Here is a 10,602-nt window from a genome sequence, read left to right on the forward strand (position 1 = left end):
CCCAAGCTCTTCGCGATGCTGAAATCAGCGAAGGTAGAAATCAGGAAAAGGATCAAGTGTTGATGGTTGACAAGACCACTAGTTTCAAGTAAAAGGGCAAGGAAAAGAAAGGGAACTTCAAGAAGAATGGCAAGCAAATTGACACTCCCGTGAAGAAGCCCAAAGCTAGACCTAAGCCTAAAACTGAGTGCTTCTACTACAAAGGGAATGGTTACTGGAAGCGGAACTACCCCAAATACTTTGCGGATAAGAAGGATGGCAAAGTGAATAAAAGTATATTTGATATACATGTTATTGATGTGTACTTTACTAGTGTTCATAGTAACCCTAGGGTATTTGATACCGGTTCAGTTGCTAAGATGAGTAACTCGAAACATGACTTGCAAAATGAATAGAGACTAGTTAAGGGCAAGGTGACGATGTGTGTTGGAAATGATTCCAAGGTTGATAAGATCACCATCGCACACTCCTTTTACCTTCGGGATTAGTGTTGAAGCTAAAATAAATGTTATTTGGTGTTTGCGCTGAGCACGAATATGATTGGATCATGTTTATTGCAATATGGTTATTCATTTAAGTCAAAGAATAATTGTTGTTTTGTTTACATGAATAAAGCCTTCTATGTCATTCACTTAATATAAATGGTTTATTGCATCTCGATCATAGTGATACAAATATTCATAATATTGATGCCAAAAGTTGCAAATTCGATAATGATAGTGCAACATACTCGTGGCACTGCCGTTTAGGTCATATTGGTGTAAAGCACATGAAGAAACTCCATCGGATGGACTTTTGGAATCACTTGATGCTTGCGAACCATGCCTCATGGGCAAGATGACCAAGACTCCATTCTTCGGAACAATGGAGCGAGCAGCAGACTTGTTGGAAACAATACATACTGATGTGTGCGGTCCAATGAGTGTTGAGGCTCGCAGCGGGTATCGTTATTTTCTGACCTTCACAGATGATTTGAGAAGATATGGGTATATCTACTTGATAAAACATAAGTATGAAACATTTGAAAAGTTCAAAGAATTTCATAGTGAAGTGGAAAATCATCGTAACAAGAAAATAAAGTTTCTACGATCTGATTGCAGAAACAAATATATGAGTTACGAGTTTGGTCTTCATTTGAAACAATGTGGAATAGTTTCGCAACTCATGCCACCTGGAACACCACAATTTAATGGTGTTCCGAACATCATAATTGTACTTTATTAGATATGGTGCAATCTATGATGTCTCTTACCGAATTACCACTATCATTTTGGGGTTATGCATTAGAGACAGCTGCATTCACGTTAAATAGGGCACCATCTAAATCCTTTGAGATGACACTATATGAACCGTGGTTTAGCAAGAAACCTAAGTTGTCGTTTCTTGAAGTTTGGGGCTATGATGCTTATGTGGAAAAGTTTAACCTGATAAGCTCTAACCCAAATTGGAGAAATGTGTCTTCATAGGAAACCCAAAGGAAACTGTTGGGTACACACTTCTATCACAGATCCGAAGGCAAGATATTCGCTGCTAAGAATGGATCCTTTCCTGGATCCTTTCTAGAGAAGAAGTTTCTCTCGAAAGAAGTGAGTGGGAGGAATGTAGAACTTGGTGAGGTAATTGTACCTTCTCCCGAATTGGAAAGTAGTTCATCACATAACTCAGTTCTAGTGATTCCTACACCAATTAATAAGGAAGCTAATGATGACGATCATGAAACTTCAGATCAAGTTACTACCGAACCTTGTAGGTCAACCAGTGTATGGTCCGCACCAGATTTGTACGGTAATTGAGGGAGTCTGGATTAGGGGGTCTCCGGACAGCCAGACTATCTCCATTGGACGGACTATTAGACTATGAAGATACAAGATTGAAGACTTCGTCTCGTGTCCGGGTGGGATTCTACTTGGCGTGGAAGGCAAGCTAGACAATACGGATATGGATATCTCCTCCTTTGTAACCGACCTTGTGTAACCCTAACCCTCTCCGGTGTCTATATAAACCGAAGGGTTTTAGTCCGTAGGACAACAACCATAACATACAATCATACCATAGGCTAGCTTCTAGGGCTTAGCCTCTCTGATCTCGTGGTAGATCTACTCTTGTATTACCCATATCATCAATATTAATCAAGCAGGACGTAGGGTTTTACCTCCATCAAGAGGGCCCGAACCTGGGTAAAACATCGTGTTCCCTGCCTCCTGTTACCATCCGGCCTAGACGCACAGTTCGGGACCCCCTACCCGAGATCCGCCGGTTTTGACACCGACATTGGTGCTTTCATTGAGAGTTCCTCTGTTTCGTCGCCGTTAGGCTTGATGGCTCCTATTATCATCAATAGTGATGCGGTCCAGGGTGAGACTTTTCTCCCCGGACAAATCTTCGTATTCGGCGGCTTTGCACTGCGGGCTAATTCGCTTGGCCATCTGGAGCAGATTGAAAGCTACACCCCTGGCCATCAGGTCAGATTTGGAAGTTTGAACTACGCGGCCGACATCTGCGGAGACTTGACCTTCGACGGATTCGAGCCGCAGCCGGGCGCGCCGCACTGTCACGATGGGTATGACCTAGCTCTGCCACTGAATAGTACCCCAGAGGCTGCACCGGCATCAGCTCCGAGCTGAGTGCGCCAGTTGAGGACGGGTGGTTAGACACCGCCTCAGGGGCTGCAGTCTCAACGGCTATCGAGCCGAACACCAGCCTAAACCTCTGCGTAGCCCATGACTCCAAGGTGTCGGACTCTTTTCCGGACTCCAAACCATCCGCGCCCCTGCCAATCGAATCCGATCGGGCGCTGATCATGGAATTCACCGCCGCAGATATCTTTCAGCACTCGCCCTTCGGCGACATTATGAATTCACTAAGGTCTCTCTCCTTGTCAGGAGGGCCCTGGCCGGATTATGGCCAACAGGATTGGGATGTGGACGACGAAGAAATTCGACGCCCACCCACCACCCACTTCGTAGCCACTATCGATGATTTAACCGACATGCTCGACTTCGACTCCGAAGACATCGACGGTATGGACGACGATGTTGGAGACAAACATGAACCAGCACCTATAGGGCACTAGAAAGCCACCTCATCATACGACATATACATGGTGGATACACCCAAAGAAGGCAATGGCGACGGGATAGTGGAGGATGACCCCTCCAAGAAGCAACCCAAACGCCGACGTCAGCGGCGCCGTTCTTTGTCCCGCCAAAGCAAATGTGGTGATACCGGCACAGGAGATAATAACACTCCGGATGGTGCCGAAGAAAACAACAAACCCCTCCAGCAAGATTTAGAGCAGGAGGATGAAGGAGCTAGCTCTCCTGAGAGAGCGGCAGACGGAGAGGAGGAGGATGACAATTACATCCCCCCCTCCGAAGATGAGGCAAGCCTCGGCGACGATGAATTCGCCGTCCCAGAGGATCCCGTCGAACAAGAGCGCTTCAAGCGCCGGCTCATGGCCACAACAAATAGCCTTAAGGAAAAGTACCAGCAGCTTCAAGCTAATCAAGATCTGCTAGCTGACAAATGGACTGAAGTCCTCGCGGCCGAGGAATATAAACTCGAGCGCCCCTCCAAGAGTTACCCAAGGCGCAGGTTACTACCTCGACTGGAGGAAGAAGTGTATGATATGGCTGATCGACCACCTCGTGGCCGCGATAGAGAGACATTCCAACCAAAAGCTCAGCCTCCACCCCAACGCCATTCAAATAAAAAGGCATGGGGAGATACGCCAGACCTGCGAGACATATTGGAAGACAAGGCAAAGCATTCAAGATCGATCTACCGATCACGAGGGCGCACCACTCTGCGAGACGACAAACGTCACGCCGGATACAGTAAAAGCAAATTCGGCCGGGCCGAACACAGCGGGCAAGACCCATTCGAGCTGCGTCGAGATATAGCCCAATACAGAGGCGCCACACACCCCTTATGCTTCACAGACGACGCAATGGAACATCAATTCCCAGAAGGTTTCAAGCCTGTGAATATTGAATCATACGACGGCACAACAGATCCCGTAGTATGGATTGAGGACTTCCTCCTCCACATCCACATGGCCCGCGGCGATGACTTACACGCCATCAAATACCTCCCACTAAAGCTCAAAGGACCAGCGCTGCATTGGTTTAACAGCTTGCCAGCGGACTCCATTAGCTGTTGGGAAGATCTGGAAGCCACATTCCTCAACAACTTTCAGGGCACTTATGTGCGACCACCAGATGCCAATGATTTAAGCCACATAATTCAGCAGCCACAAGAGTTGGCCAGGCAATTCTGGGCTCGGTTCCTTACAAAGAAAAATCAAATCGTCGACTGTCCGGATGCGGAGGCCTTAGCGGCTTTCAAGCACAACATCCGAGACGAGTGGCTAGCCTGGCACCTTGGTCAGGAAAAGCCGAAATCTATGGCAGCTCTCACGACGCACATGACTCGCTTTTGTGCGGGAGAAGACAGCTGGCTGGCTCGCAGTAATAACATATCAAAGAACCATGGTACCTCAGATACCAAGGATGACAATAGCAGGTCACGTCGCAACAAGCATAAGTGCCGCATTAACAGCGAAAATACTGAGGATATGGCAGTCAATGCCGGATTCAAAGGCTCTAAACCCGGTCAGCGGAAAAAGCCATTCAAACAAAGTACGCCGGGTCCGTCCAACTTGGACCGTATACTCGATTGCTCGTGTCAAATACACGACACCCCAGACAAGCCAGCCAATCACACCAACAGGGATTGTTGGGTATTCAAGCAGGCCGGCAAGTTAATTGCCGAAAACAAGGACAAGGGGCCGCATAGAGATGACGAGGAGGAGCCCCGGCAGCCGCACACTGGAGGACAGAAGAGGTTTCCCCCGCAAGTGCGGACGGTGAACATGATATACGCAACCCACATCCCTAAGAGGGAGCGAAAGCATGCGCTCAGGGTCATATATGCGTTGGAGCCATTCGCCCCAAAGTTCGACCCTTGGTCCTCCTGTCCGATCACCTTAGATCGCAGGGACCACCCCACTAGTATCCGTCATGGCGGATTCGCCGCACTGGTCCTAGACCCAATCATAGATGGATTTCACCTCACTCGAGTCCTCATGGACGCCGGCAGCAGCCTGAACCTGCTTTATCAGGACAGAGTGCGCAAAATGGGTATAAGCCCCTCACGGATAAAACCCACAAAAACGACCTTTAAGGGCGTCATTCCAAGTGTAGAGGCCCATTGCACAGGCTCAATTACACTGGAAGTGGTCTTCGGATCCCCGGATAACTTCCGAAGCGAAGAGTTAATCTTCGATATAGTCCTGTTCCGTAGTGGTTATCACGCGCTGCTCGGGCGAACCGCATTTGCTAGATTCAATGCGGTACCGCATTATGCATACCTCAATCTCAAGATGCCAGGACCTCGCGGAGTTATTATAGTCAATGGAAACACAGAGCGCTCTCTCCGAACAGAGGAGCACACCGCGGCCCTCGCAGCAGAAGCGCAAAGCAGCCTCACAAGGCAATCAACCAGTTCGGCGCTTCAAAACCCGGACACCTTCAAGCGCGCTCGGGGCAATCGACAAATAGACCGCCTGGCGCGATCTGAGCTCGCGTAGCAATATGGCAGCCACCCCAATCCCAGCCCAGCGGCGAAGCTCGTGCCGCGCATAAATAATTATGCATTAAAAATACCATGGGCACAGGCGGGGAGGGGGGCACAACTACGGCACGCCCCAAGATGCGGCCTAAACCGCACTAGGGGCTTCCCGTTAGGTTATTTTTCTTTTTCTTTCAGGACCTTAATCTCTGGAAACACTGTCCGGCAGCACTATTGCCGAACACATGATGCAGCAACCAAGGAGGCAGACAGCTACGTTATACCACGGAATTCCCAGGTTGATCGTCGTAATGAGTGAAATATTCAATTTAATATCATTCCTCTTTGCTTATCGCACTATCTGTATCACTCTGCTTTAACGCAAATTTTTAATAAACAATGCATGACATTACGACTATTATTGCATTCTTGTTATAAATATATATCTATGTGTCCATCAATGACGACACGCAACCGTACACTATGGTATGGCCAATACACCAGGGGCTTACGTACCCCACAATGCGGTGTGAAAAGTCCGAACACTTTCACAAGTGTGGCACCCCGAACTTATAGCATTATATGCATCAGCTCCGAATCATGTCTTTGGTCAAATGTTGGGTTTGCCCGGCTCCTATGTTTTGGTACCTTACGTTCCGCTCCATCGGCTAAGGTAGCGCTAGGAGAACTACTACGATTATGCCCCGGTTCTGCCGGGCTGAGCACCTCAGTAGAGAAAGCTAAAACTGACTGTCATGATAAGGCGAGAGACTGGTTGCTGTTCGGCAAGGTTTTTCGAGTCCCTAAAGACTTATGCCGCTTAGGGCGAAGGGCCGGCCCTGTCCGGCTTGCAGGCCAGTATCGCGCCCCGTATTCGGCCTTCCGAATACCAGGGGCTTCACCGAAATTTAAAATTATAGAATTCTATGGCTAAGTGAGAGTGATAAAGCATTATTAGTCTGGTTGCCTTGTTCGTTGCGCTGAGGACCTCCCTCGAAGGACCCAAATATGGGAACAAGAGTGCTCAGGTTTATCCCGAACACCCCAGCACTCGTGGCATGGGGGCAGAAGCCGAGGACTAGCCATCTCTCAGATTGGATAAACAGCCAAACAGAAGGTAATATTTTAAATTCAAACAAGCGTTGCATAGCGCATATGAAACAAGTTTTCATAATACAGGATAAAACGAGCAAATTTACTCAAATATTACATCTTTTGAGCACTCATCCGCGATGAGACGGGGAACCGACAAAACACCCTCGTAGTACATCTCGGGGTGCCGGTGCTCCTTGCCCTCTGGCGGCCCATCCTTGATCAGCTTCACGGCATCTAGGTTGACCCACTGCAATTTCACACGGGCGAACGCCCGACTTGCACCTTCAATGCAAACGGATCGCTTGACGACCTCTAGCCGTGGGCCGGCATCCACAAGCCGCCTCACCAGGCCAAAGAAGCTATTCGGAAGGGCGTCGCCAGGCCACAGCCGGACTATAAAGCTATTCATGGCCTGATCGGCCGCCTTATGTAGCTCGACCATCTGCTTCAGCTGGTCGCTCATCGACACCGGATGTTCGGCCTCGGCATACTGAGACCAGAACAGCTTCTCCGTCGAGATTCCATCCTCGGCCTGGTAAAATTGTGCGGCATCAGACACACTGCGGGGCAAATCTGCGAATGCTCCTAAAGAGCTCCAGATCCAGGTAAGTAATCGGTAATTTTCTTTTACATGTCTGCTTTGCATATAGAAAGCCTTACCCGCCGCTATCTTTTTCATCGCGTTGATCTCTTGGAGGGCCTTCTGGGCCTCGGCCTTGGCACTCTTTGCGCTCTCAAGGGCCGCGGCAAGCTTCGACTCTCGCGTCTTCGGGTCAAGATCCAACGCCTCGTGCTTCGTCACGAGAGCCTAGAGCTCTTGCTGCACCCCGCCCACCAAGCCTCGTGCTTCTCTCGCTCGGTGCGCTCCTGGGCCGCTTTCTCTTCGGCCTGGGCTAGCGCTTGCTTCAGGGTCGCCACCTCGGTCGTGGCCCCTGGCAAACATACAATGATCCTGTCATTTTGCAATCACGTCCTTTTTTATATATATACACATCTATAGATGGGGTATTGCTTACCCTTGTTATCCTCGAGCTGCCTCTTGACAAGGCCGAGCTCCTTCCGGGACCCCTCGAGGGCCTGCTTCAGTACGGCAACCTCCGCAGTAAGTGCGGCGGACGCCAGCAGCGAAGCCTGTATATGCATATTGACTCACTTATATTAGACTCCTGCGATATTATTTGATCCTCTGTTCGGCTTTTCTTTGTGAACACCGAACAAAGCATCAGGGGCTACTATCTATGTGGTAATATTTCTACTACATTTTAAAACACTTACCTCAAAGCCTATTAGAAGGCTGGCACAGGCTTCAGTCAATCCGCTCTTGGCGGACTGAACCTTCTGGATCACTGCACTCATGACAGTGCGGTGCTCCTCATCGATGGAAGCACTGCGAAGCGCTTCCAGCAGATTGTCCGGCGCCTTTGGATGGATAGAGGTCTCCGGCACAGGCGTCTTGCCCCTCTTAGAAGGAGGCCGCCTGCCCGATCCCGGAACCGCTGGAGGGTCCAGCGCAGTGTTCGGCTGAGGGCCGAACTCGGAGCTCTCAGGTGCCCCGTCCCCTCGGCTCCCGGAGTCCGGAAGGTCGCCTTGAGTCGCCTCCGGAGCTGTCTCCCCACGATCCGGTGCCTCTTGAGACAATACCTCGGTGTCGTCTACAGGATGAGGGGAGGTGGCGGTCGGGACTGCATCGCTATCCATGTCCGACATGCCCAAGGAGCCGTCCGATGATACATCGAGGCTGGCTCGTGGCGGCCTGCATAATTGCGTTCGATGTTAGAGAAAGTAGTGCGACAAAGGAATCCTATGAGTTACTCTGGTATCCGAATACTTACGATCTCCCCGGGGGCTTGACCCTGGGGAACCACTCGTCTTCGCCTTCGTCGGCCGCGGTGGAACCGTCCATAAGGAGAGTCCTTCCCTTCTTGGACCCTCTGGCCTCCCCGGTTGGGGCGGCCTTCCTTTTCTTGTCTCCCATATTTGGAGAAGGTCGAGGTGGGAAAGTGCGGACTTGGGCGCTAGAGCTCAAGTGCGCGAAAACGGATGAGCAAAGGAGGAAGAAGGCGTGGATAGAATGGTGAATCCTTATCCCTTTATATGGGAGGACGAAGCTAAGCGCCCCCACATGCCTGGTAAATCTGGCTTATCCCCCAAGCGCCGCAATTGATGGTGCGGTTGGGTTACCCATGCCCGTATTGATGAGAATCCCGTAATAAGGGGACACGATCTCTGCTTTGACAAGACGTGTCAAAAAAACTGCCTCACATTATGTGCGGGGCTGGTTAAAAGAAACGGTTCGAATAATCACCGGGCCATGACGTAACGTCATGCTGCCAAAACAAGCCAGCAAATTAGATCTGCGAAAATATTATTCTCTCTGCGGTGGAATGTGGAACTTATTTTGCAGGGTCGGACACTACCCTCGTATTCAAATTCTTCTGTGATGTATTCGGAGAAGGAACCTGCCTTGCAATGCCGAAGACAATACTGCGTGCCGGACTCATCGCCATTGAAGCATGGTTCAGGGGCTATTGAGGGAGTCCTGGATTAGGGGGTCTCTGGACAGCCGGACTATCTCCATTGGCCAGACTGTTAGACTATGACGATACAAGATTGAAGACTTCGTCTCGTGTCTGGGTGGGACTCTAGTTGGCGTGGAAGGCAAGCTAGGCAATACTGATATGGATATCTCCTCCTTTGTAACCGACCTTGTGTAACCCTAACCCTCTCCGGTGTCTATATAAACCGAAGGGTTTTAGTCCGTAGGACAACAACCATAACATACAATCATACCATAGGCTAGCTTCTAGGGTTTAGCCTCTCTGATCTCGTGGTAGATCTACTCTTGTACTACCCATATCATCAATATTAATCAAGCAGGACGTAGGGTTTTACCTCCATCAAGAGGGCCCGAACTTGGGTAAAACATCGTGTTCCCTGCCTCCTGTTACCATCCGGCCTAGATGCATAGTTCGGGACCCCCTACCCGAGATCCGCCGGTTTTGACACTGACAGTAATCCTTTCTGGAAGTCATGTTACTAGACCACGACGAACCTACGAACTATGAGGAAGCGATGATGAGCCAAGATTCCACAAAATGAGGCCATGAAATCTGAGATGGGATCCATGTATGAGAACAAAGTGTGGACTTTGGTTGACTTGCCCAATGATCGGCAAGCCATTGAGAATAAATGGATCTTCAAGAGGAAGACAGACGCTGATAGTAGTATTACTATATACAAAACTCGAATTGTCGCAAAAGGTTTTCGACAAGTTCAAGATGTTGACTACGATGAGATTTTCTCACTCGTGGCGATGCTTAAGTCTGTCTGAATCATGTTAGCAATTGCCACATTTTATGAAATTTGGCAAATGGATGTCAAAACTGCATTCCTTAATGGATTTCTTAAAGAAGAGTCATATATGATGCAACAAGAAGGTTTTGTCAATCCTAAAGGTGCTAACAAAGTGTGCAAGCTCTAGCGATCCATCTATGGACTGGTGCAAGCATCTCGGAGTTGGAATATATGCTTTGATAAAGTCATCAAAGCATATGGTTTTATTCGGACTTGCGGTGAAGCCTGTATTTACAAGAAAGTGAGTGGGAGCACTACAACCTTTCCGATAAGTATATGTGAATGACATATTGTTCATCGGAAATGATGTAGAATTTTTTGGAAAGCATAAAGGAGTGTTTGAAAGGAGTTTTTCAAAGAAAGACCTTGGTGAAGCTACTTACATATTGAGCATCAAGATCTATAGAGATAAATCAAGACGCTTGATATATTTTTCAATGAGTACATACCTTGACAAGATTTTGAAGTAGCTCAAAATGGAACAGCCAAACAAGGAGTTTTTTCCTGTGTTGCAAGGTGTTAAGTTGAGTAAAGACTCAAAACCCGACCACTCCAGAAAATAGAAAGAGAATGAAAAGTCAT

This window comes from Triticum dicoccoides, chromosome 3A (assembly GCF_002162155.2).
Source record: "Triticum dicoccoides isolate Atlit2015 ecotype Zavitan chromosome 3A, WEW_v2.0, whole genome shotgun sequence".
In the NCBI taxonomy this organism is placed as follows: Eukaryota; Viridiplantae; Streptophyta; class Magnoliopsida; order Poales; family Poaceae; genus Triticum; species Triticum dicoccoides.